Below are 8,854 nucleotides of genomic sequence, written 5' to 3' on the forward strand. Positions count from 1 at the left end.
ACACAAACGTGAATATGGTATTTAATTGCAAACCCCGTAGTACAATTTCTAGCTTCAGGCGTGAAAGTATCTACTTTCATTCAAAGTAAATCAAGTCCCAAGGAATTTGGAATACAGTCAAGCCCTCAAAATCATCAATGCCAATGTGACCTGCCAGAAGATATTAACTCTGCAATTATTCTGTAAGTTGGGAAAAAATACTTTTGAGTGGAGGATAAAAATTAAATCAAAARGTTTCTACAAAAATATTACAAAGAACCACCAGTGTGAGCGCTTTACAGTATTGTTGGAGTCTAACAAATGCAGATGCCTTTGTGTGATTGAAACTAAATTTTGCACCAGTAAAAGAACATAGATATGTATAAGAATCTTGTAAAAGTCTAGGAGAATAGCAGCCATCCTTTCTTTGCAATGAAGTGTTTATTTCACCACATAATTTCCATCTACATTACATAAACCACTTATTTGGCTCAAGAGCAGTTTAATTCTGACTGCTGTTGCCTGTAGGATACATGATTTGTAACGCTGAGTATTTTGTTTTTCCATCACAAACACTTATTCATTAATAATTTATCAGATAAATGGCTTCTGATTGAGCAATTTAAAAAATGTAGGCAAATCAATGGCAAAAGACACCAGGCAGGGTATTATAATGATACAATAATTTGAGCTCATACATTAGACCAAATTGATAGTGTCCCAAAAGCCCTCTTTTGATAGCTCAGTTTCACAGAGTAAATGTTCAGCTGAAATAACTAATAAAGCATCTCAACTACTGCTCTGAGAAATCATGCCAGTATCATGCACAGTATCTTTGAGAACTAATAAGTTGGCTCTGGAAAGCAARCAARCAAACAAACCAATGCTACAAAACATCTCTGTGAACCTACAAGCTCTCCCTTGGGTGAGATTAATCGTCACATGAAGAAGACAATGAACTTGTCTCTCAGTTGTGTGAATGGGACTTTGAAAATCATAAAGATCTGATTGCTTTGATGCCAGTGATACTTAGAGATATGGATTGTAGCATTAGATCCAAACAGTGTTTGTTATCACTCCTGTGCGCGACGCAGACAGCAAGGGAAGCAAATGTGATGATAAATCCCTTAAGAGGGAGCTCTCAAGGGCTCTTAATGGATCACGAATAAGTCCCGCTCTGAGTTACAGGATTTTCAGCTGAGTTGTTCACAAGGAAAATAAAATGCATTCTAAGGGYTWTGCTATGGCAATCATCACCACCTTGAGGTTTTAGACAAAAGAAGGGAGATTTGAAAACACTTTTGGAGAAAAGCTGAGTATAAATATTTTCCCTCTTTCCTAGATGTATTASGTGAATTAAATTGCTTAGAATTTTCCAGGGAAGTACTCAAACTCCCTAAGAATAATGTTGTTAGAGGATCTAACATTTTATAGACATTTTGTATTTGCAGAATGGACTGGTTTCCCATCAGGCTTGAGGATACTAGTCAATAACGTGTTGACAGTATGTAGACTTATTTATAAAATCGATACAGTTTAGTTTAAATGAACACATATATTCTACAAAGAATGAGATTGTTTTTAAACCTAGATGAAATTAATCTTCTATTATTTGATGAAAACTCCTATTAATTATAAAAAATAAGTTTCAAGAATCACAGATCTACCAACAAAAGCCACAATTCAACATGGAATATATGCAAATATCAATTATAATATATATATAATCATAATAATATATAATTATATAAAAATGATAAAAAATGTCATCAATTTATTCATTGTAAACAGTTTAAATTAATATCTGTGAAGTGAAAAAACAAATTAAGCAGAGTAACATCATAATTTTTTTTCTTAGTTGATATCTAATTTAACGTTTCTCTTTGTTCTAATGAGAACATTAAAGATTCTTGTTTAATGACTATCCATTACCAGTGGGTAAACATGTGTGTTTACCCACTCTACCTAAGACTAGAGTCTTTGTCCACACCAAAAATAAGACTTGCTGAAGATTATGCTTGTTTATTTTAAATAATGGACTTGAGTTGGTTTACAGGTTTTCTTCTCTGAATCTCTTAGTTGCAGGGTTTTTTTATGTAATTCAAGAACAAGAAAGCACCCTACAAGAAATATTAAAAAAAACAGATGGCAAGACAAGAATCTCCTGATCCTGTAAAGACAGAATTTAAAAAGAAATTTTTGATTTTGGTTTTTGGTTTTTAATGATTTTTTTTTCTAGTTTAGACAATAGCAAAGAGCTAAACACTTGGGTATTTTAAGTGACCTCTTTATTCACACATGTAAGTTACTCTTCTTCAAGCAATAMAAAAAATCTGTTTATGTGCACCTACCCTTGTCCATTTAAATGAAAAATAAAAGGAATTTGATTAAACCATGAGAGCTGAATCATACTTAACCCTTCTACAGAGTGAGACAGAAGGCATTTGCTCTCAAAGTGTCAAGGCTACTCTAGAAGGTTCAAATCACAGTCAGACTTAGTCCCTACAAAAATAATGAATTTGTCATAACCCATGAAAACAAATAGAGAAAGCCATAATTGTGTGACTGGGGACAATTAAAAAAAAAAAAACAAACAATTATCAGTCACTTGCACAGATTTTCACTTTCAGGCTTCTCCTGACTTTCCTCTACTGCTTAAAAATCATTTTCAGAAAACTTCTAAATTCCTGAGCCTATGGCATCTGTCCAGCCCCGATAATCAGACTGCCCCAGCTTCTAAGAAGTTAGAGYTTCTAGTGTTTGGATCTCTGGGATAACATTTTCTGACAGATGGCCTTGGGGCAGTAGGATTGGGAAGCCCTCCAGCACAGTCCTTCAGAGCTGACYGCACATGGCCCAGGAGCTCTTGATGAAATCTGGGAAGAATTTCTATAGATTGCTTCTTCCACCTGCTGCATAAATATGAAGTGTAATTACCCTCAGGGAAAAAAAACCTCCATTCTTGCAAATTTTGACGTGCCACATATTACCTTTTCAGCAGTTATTCCAAATGTTTTTGAGATGTGTGAAGCCAGGGCAGGTCAYAATGGCCACCACACCACTGTGTTACTCATCAGTGTTTCAGTTCCAAACYAAGTTTTGGTTACATGATGGAATGAATTTCAAGCAGCTCAATGATTTGTCACCAAAAGGCTGAATACCAGCAACCTGCATCTTAAAAAAGATGTATTTTTCCTTTTGAAATTTGAGTGTGCTAAAACATGGCTGAGAATATTTGTGTCAAGGTAATAGAAGCTGGTAAACACACGGTGCTAGTGTGTCCACGTTTCAAAATAAGCACAAACCTCCTCTTTTTCCTGTGTAACTGTCAGGCAGAAAGTGAGATCAGCATTCCACACTGAGTAATGTGTTACTATGGTGCAAACCTAGTRCAGTGAGTCTGCACTAGGAAATTTATAACAAGTCAAAAAAATTATCGAACTAAAAATTACACTAAAAAAAAAGGTGTGAAATGTGCAGTAAATCTCTTGAGGCAGAAGTCTTAAATAACAAGGCTCTGTTGCAATAAATATTTAAAAAGAAAAACAAGAATAAAATAATCATGAACAAATATTCTCAGTATACCCTAGAACATACCAAGGGGTATGTACAGCACACAAAATCTCATTTATACCTGAGTRCTGTTCAAAGTACCCCAAAAGGCCATGTGTAGACCTATAATCCACCATATTTCACRTGTACAATAAATATGTACAATGTACACTTTCTGTGGGCTCTTGTGCACCAGYTCTGCAGCAGTTATTCAATACAAATTGCTACCTGTGACAAGAGTAGCTGCTTTACTGATGTAAATTCAGTATATTAACATGACTGTACAAGCAGCTACAGCAGAAGAAACTCTGTTTCATGATCTACAGAAGTAGGTCATCTTCGTGAGGAAATCACTGATTCTTGGAGGAAATAAATAATGAATTTCCACTTGGGGAGAGACCCCTTTGCAGACACAAGGACAATGTGAATTTTCTTAGCAGGAAACCTGTTTTCTGTGAGAGTCAGAGAAGGGAAGAGCCAGGGGCCCAGCATCCCTGCCTGGGTGCAGAGAGACGCCTTTCATCACACTTTCATGAGGCACAGTGYAAAAGGGTACAAGGAGAGGATGGAGCTGTGACAGCACTCATGTCACAGCCCTGGCAGCAGGGGTAAACTGTGCTCACTGCRAAGGGAAGGCTGCAACACACAGTGACCCTCGTCAGCTTTGTGTGACAGTGAGAAAACGAGGAGGGCCAGTGGGACTCACACATGCTCATCAGCACATTACAAACTGACATCCCTGTCCAAAGATTTCATTAATGCTGTTATGGTACCCATATCTAAAAAGAAGACATTTGTTATGAATTCATTTCTCATAATATATGTATTTTCATGTTCAAGTGTATTTAAATACATGTATTCATAAYACTAATTATTTTGGGGTGAAAGGAAGAGGGTAAAACCAGCATGCATTATTATTATAATTGCTATGGATTTTTTCCCTTCCAAATCTGTGTATTTTTTAATATCAGCTCCTGATCTCTTCATAGCTACTTACTACAACTTACCCTGTAATGCCTCATACTATCTGTAAGTGAAGAGCTGAAAAACCACCATAAGGGATTCCACTCTCCTATGCCATGGCTATTCTGTCGTTCCTAATCCATGAGTTCATAGGCAAGCTCTTTTTATTTTAGTGTTAAGCAGTGTGAGGACAGTTATATTTTTGGTCGTGTTTCCTGCTCTCTCAACTGCAGCTTCCAAATGTTCCAGTTATCCAGATTTCTAAACAGAGGCAAGAAAATCCAYGGAATACCCATTACTGCAGCCTATGAGATAGAAGGAGAAGATGAGGTGACTGGGTTTGTTCAGCCTAAGAAAGAAAGGCTTGTGGGAGATCTTGCTGTGGTCTGCAGCCACCTATGAGGAGGGTGTGGAGAAGATGGAACCAGAGTCTCCTCAGAGGTCCACAGTGGGAGGATGAGAAGCACTGGGATGAGGCTGAGGCATCTGCTGTGTGACTGGCCTGTTTTCAGTGAGATTTGGATGTGGGGCACCCTGAGGTCCCTTGCTCCCAGAAGTCCTGGCTCCCTTGACATATCAAATGCTGCTTCCCACAAAATGCTGGGCATTGCTGGAGGAATGCTTCTTATCTTTCTGAGTGAAATCTACACACCAGTACTCTGAATCCCAAATCAGATTTTATGCACGAGACCCAAAGAGTCTCAGCCTCATCAGCTTTCCAGAGGAAGTACTGTCCCACACAAACGTAACGTCACCCGACCTGAACTGACTTACAAAGATGCACAGATTGTGGAGAGCAGTAAATGTAATCTGAATGCAAATATCACTATGAGTTATCTTTTCAGTACATTTGCCCATTAAAGTAAGTTCTTTTCTCATTTGGGAGTRAAGTACAGGCCAACTGTAAAATCAGTTAAATGTCCCTCCTTGATCACCTTCACTCCTTAAACTGATGAGCATATAAATTAGATGAATTATTACTTTTTTGTTCTATTTTCTCTGACTGGGCAGCTCATTTATTTCATTTTAAGCAGTTTCACAAGTTCTCAATGTGAAGGGTTTAGTACATTTCCAGGCAGGTAGTGAAAACAATGCAATGCTGTATCAAACTTTCCCGTGTCTGATCGAACCCCCCTCCTCAAAGGCAGCATCCTTTGGTCTCAGTGCCTTGTTCTGGACCCCTTGTCTCTCCTGGCTGCAGCAGCAGCCTCATGTGACACCTGCAGCTGATGGGGAAATGGGAGTTTTCCACAGCTGCCAGGTGCACGAGGCAGCACTGTGGGTATGGATGCATTGTGTGTCTGTCTGTACAGGCTGTAAAACCAGCCTATTGCTACCCAGTCAGTTGTTTAAAAGGTGTAAATGGCCACTTTTTCAGAAACCGGTTCTGTACTTTGAGTGAAGACACTGTGAGCCATGAGGAATCCGATAAYTTTCCTGTGCTAACAAAATTATCGTGATGTCTCCTGGTTTCCATCACAAACACTCACAGAAAGAGTTTTTCTGCACCACATAACAGACACATTTGAGACAGAGCAGCAGTCTTTATTTCCAATTTGCTTTTATGTCAGTCCCCATCCTRCCCTAATACTGCCAACAATTATAATAACAGCAAATTTGAAAACTCCTTTTCCTTTGCAGAGCAGATATTCAGTCCAGTCCCAGATGACATGGTTAAAGTTTCACAGTGTTCTGCTGTCACAAGTCAGATTAATTAACTCAGCTCTGATTATTTAAACTAGAAGTTTCTTTTATTCAACCATCTAAAATACCAAATTCCATTGACTTCCTGCAGAGATACACTGGCACGACAATTCCCATTGCAATCTTTCATTATTCTTTCCAGAGATACTGTGCCATRTTCCATATTCCCACTAGAATTTTACTGATGTGGCTGTACTGACACCAGTAAAATTATTCTTGATTTACTTTGGCACAAAAGAGATCAGCATCATGTCTCTTGGGATAAGATCGTTCCTCCCCGTGGTCATATTTACTTTACTTAAGACTACCAAAAAATAAAAAAAAAGTATTGCTCAGACAGCTTTAATATACCCTCCTTTCTCATAGAAAAAAAAAAACCAAAAAAAAACATAATTACAGCCTGCTCTAAGGTGAACTGATGCTTTTTGTGATTACCTGGAAGAATGAGAGCAGTATCAATCCAGTTAAATATCTCTGATGTTTAGTTTTCCATGTACACAAAATATTCTTTATCCAGTGCTGCTTAAGAAATAAACAGGCCTGAAAAAAAAAAATCTTTCCTTGAAAAAAAAGGGAGGCAGCTTACATGAAAAAYTGAGAAAGCAACTGAAATGAAAATAGTTTAAGCTCATGTATTTTCTATGCACTTGTGTTTGCCAGCTTTAGGAAAAGCCAGCAGACCCTCTAGAACTGACCACCAAGAACTGCTACCTTTGGCTTGTGGAGTTTCATCAGCTAAGCAGATAGGAAGGCTGGGAAAACAACTGCAAAAGAAGCATTTGATAAATGAAGATTGTCAAGGATAGGCAAGCAAGTGACAGAAGCTGCTTCATTGAGAAAGGAAGATGAATGCCTCAAAACCCTTTCTTTTCACATTGGTGAGTATCTTCCACTATTTCTATTTAACATATCAAGAACAGTGTTATCTGAAAAATTTATTGGCTTTTTAGAAGCCAATTAGCATTAGTGAATGAGCACTTTGCTTCTCAYGCATGTCAGTTTTGGAAATTAAGAGTACATCCTTAGGGTGCTCAGGCACCAGAGTGATAAGAACAAAAMAAGACCTTGAAATGCGGAGAAACTGCAAACATCTTGAAATAATGCTGCTTGTGACAATGTTTCAACGGTCTGTGCAGAAGAGTCACAGAGCTTCTGTGGATGCATAGAAAGTTTGTTTAACCATAAATCTTGGCCAGTACATCTGCTCTTTCAGCATTAGTTTGAAGCTCTAACATCACATAATTAATCTATGTATCTACATGATGCAGCCAAGAAGATTTAAAAGCAATCCTCCTAGGCCTTTCTCAGTCAGGACTTACACTAACATTAATATGAATATTTTGCATAGAGAACTTCTAAATGGGGTTCAAAAAGTTAAGCAGAGGCTCTGTTAGCTCTTCAACCTGACATAACAGGACATGAGGAGCGTTGATTTAGCTTCACGTGTGTATTATCCAATCCATGAGCTTTAAAGACATGCAGAATAAAAATTTTCTTAGGAGTTCTCACAGTTCTGTAGCACAAAAATCTTTTGCAGATGACAAATCTCCATTGAATTAAAAYATAACTAGAGAATTTCCCCCCTCCTGTGATAATAGAGGTATTATTGTCTATTCTTTTATGGTGATCTTCTCTGTGCAATTAGGGCATGCATTCTAGGTTTTGCTTTTCCTGTAACTTGAGGTCTATTTTAATTCATTCCTCAATGAAAACTGAGGTTCTTATGCACTCTCTTGATTCTGGACTTTACAAAACCCYCACAAAATATCATTGTGCTTAAAGAACACTGGCAACACTGAAAAAAAAAAAACAGAACAAAATACTCATCAGCACAACACCACCTTTTCAAAGCAGGTGTTTTTGAAGAAGGAGCTGTCTTGTTGTCTTACAATCCCCCCCTAATTTGGCATTACAGCTATGACTTAGTGGCAGATTGGGTGGATCTGGCACCATGTGTGACCCAAAAAGATCATCAGTGGCCATTCTCCAAAACCTAAGGCTATCTCTGCACGCAACAGCAGACACTGAAATGGATGTCAGAGGCAGGTGGACTCCAGAAAATGGAAATAGTTGTGTGGGTCTACCAAAATGCTGGTGCCAGCTCAGGATCTTAAACCTCCTTGTGTTCAGGCTGAAGTGACATTTCTGACATTCATAAATCTTCCACTTCTACCTCTGGTTTTCTTGAGGCATCAAGATCATGGCAATGAAAAAGTCAATAGCAGATTTAAAATAAACACACTGACATATTTTCAGCCATGTCCTCTACACCCTGCCCTAAACAGGAACAATTTCATTGCAGGTAGGGACTGAAGCATGTCTGAGGCAGGGGTTTAATCTACCAAGCTTATTCCATTTAAAAGGACTACTTTCACCAGCACAAAGAAAGAACCATTCTTAAATCAATATTTTAGAAGATCTGTGTCCAGTAAGTGCTTACTCCTTTTTTCATACTCTTCTCTAGAGACCTGTGAGACAGATGGTTCAAAGGATCTAACCCTCATTTCTCCAGAATGGAAGGCTTTGTCCTTGGGCTTATTGCTGTCACAGCATACATATAAGCTCCACTTCTCTTTTTCTGAAACTCAGCTTGCCCAGCAGTTCTAGGTCCTGTGGTGACTCATATGGACAATGATTATTTGTCATCAAATAAGCT

At 38.0% G+C, this 8,854-nt stretch overlaps 1 protein-coding gene across 1 annotated transcript in view; it reads right to left on the reverse strand.

Annotated features, from left to right (window-relative positions):
- The window catches only part of HS3ST5 (heparan sulfate-glucosamine 3-sulfotransferase 5), a 190,627-nt gene that overhangs the window by 91,810 nt on the left and 89,963 nt on the right, over positions 1-8,854 (reverse strand). The window lies entirely within an intron of this gene.

Source organism: Malurus melanocephalus, unplaced genomic scaffold, assembly GCF_030028575.1.
Source record: "Malurus melanocephalus ecotype Western Australia unplaced genomic scaffold, MMel_1.1 scaffold_23, whole genome shotgun sequence".
NCBI classification, from domain to species: Eukaryota; Metazoa; Chordata; class Aves; order Passeriformes; family Maluridae; genus Malurus; species Malurus melanocephalus.